The sequence below is a fragment of the Dasypus novemcinctus genome, chromosome 30 (assembly GCF_030445035.2).
Source record: "Dasypus novemcinctus isolate mDasNov1 chromosome 30, mDasNov1.1.hap2, whole genome shotgun sequence".
NCBI lineage: Eukaryota > Metazoa > Chordata > Mammalia > Cingulata > Dasypodidae > Dasypus > Dasypus novemcinctus.
The window spans coordinates 19,681,625-19,683,609 of record NC_080702.1 but is presented as its reverse complement, the minus strand read 5'-3'; positions in this window follow the sequence as shown (position 1 = coordinate 19,683,609).

Genomic DNA, 1,985 nt, shown 5'->3' with positions numbered 1-1,985 from the left:
GAGGGCCATATTATAACTTCTGTAGGTCCTAGGCACCTTCAGTGACCACTTCTTCCATAAATAATATGAGAAATTATATTTGTACCTGTTTTGGCATAGATGAATATATAATAATCTACTTTAATATTACATACTAAGACATTTTCTTTGAACTAAAAGTTTGTTTTTTCTTATGATTTTCTTAAAGAAACTAAAATATTTTCATAGGCCCTGAAAGTATTTTGGGCCACAAATCTCCCCCAGAAATTGATTCATGGGCTGGCAGAGGCCATCAGAGACCCAGCCTCTACCACTCTTCCTGGCATCATCCTTGGTTTGTGGTTTTATGCATCATGGCATCAAGATGGCTGCCATAAATCCAGGCATTACATTAAATATCAATGCAAGAAGAAGGGATGTTTTGTCAGCTGCATCTCTTTCTTTAATCTGGAAGCCAAGGCATTCCCAGATGCCTCCTAACAGATTTCCCTGTAAGTCTTATTAACCTTAACCTTAACATTAACAGATTGAGTTACACAGTCAGTTTTAGCTGCAAGGGATACTAGGCAATTGAGTACCTTTCAAAGAGGAACAAGATCATCCTGAATAGGTTTCATCAATCAAGGCTCAGCAGCTGGAGCTGAGCCACCTCTGCATACAACCGAGGAGTGGAAATTTGGGGAGCATCCAGAGACCTCATGCCAGGCCAGTACAAAATCCATTGGTAGTGGTGTGATGGGGCCTCTGGTAGTGATTTGTGGATTAAGACATCACTGGGATCCCCAGGGGGATCCAGAGCAGGAGAAAAGTCCAAGGGCAAACACAGTGACTGTAGCCCAAGCTAGGTTTGTGAGCACCTTGTCCAGGCCTCCCAGGTATTGGGGCAGGGAGGTTTTCACAGGATGGGATGGAGATGCTGTATGAGATGAAGGAAAGAACAGCAGTAGTGGGTGATTGTTGTGCATGTAACTTCATAAGCTAATGAGACCTGGTAATATCTGGCTCATGCTCACAGGACTTGTGGGTCTCGAGGTTATAAAGCTGTGGAGCTCAGGGATGAAGGTAAAATGCCTCAGGAGAATTTTAATGGAAGGCTAGTAGTTCCCTTTGCTGGACTGCCCTGATTGAAAGCAGGGAGATGGATGACGTGACCTCACCATAATGAATTTTCACATGTATAATTGAGGCAAAAAATTAAAATTTTGTCTCCTTTCATAGAAAGACAGTGGCTGCTAAACTGTACTTCGTTCTTCTTGATCTTCATTTAACAAAGCTAGGTTTTGTTCTTAGACCTTCTAGGTATGTTTCATTCTTTCATTTACTCATTCATTTATTCAGCAAATCTTTATTGAGTGCCCACAATTTGCCTGGCATGGGGGATGTGGTGTGGACATGTGTGAGGTTATTTTGCTCATGGAGCTTATATTTTAGCCAGAGGAGACAAACAATAAACAAGTGTTCCAAACAGTAAAATATCAGATTGTGATAAATGCTATGGACTACCTGAGCTGGGTGGCATGATAGTAAGTAACTATGGGGTGGGTTCTCTGTGGAGGTAACATTAGACCCACCCAAGTCTCCACATATGGGATCATCCACATGTCAGGCTTCTGGAAGAATATTTGAAGAGGTGACAGCAAAGCAAGGTCATGAATGGTGCAAATGAGGCAGCCAGGCCAGGGTTTGGAGGAAGAGCAGGTGCAAAGGTACTGAGGTAGGGATGTGTATGGTTTAGACAACAAGAGAAAGGATGTGGTTGAGGATTAGCACAGTGAGTGCTTAAGGCCCTTCAATCAATACACCCCCCCCCCAAACGTGAATTGGAGAGAGAGTCTTGATTTCTCTCTTTCCCTTTAATCCCATGTTCTGACCATCAGCTAGCCTTTTTATTATTGTGGTAACATTCCCCTATCATAAAATTCACCATTTTAACCAATTAAAAGAATACAAATCAGTGGCGTTTAGAGCATTCACAGTGCTATGCAACCATCACCACTGTTTATTCC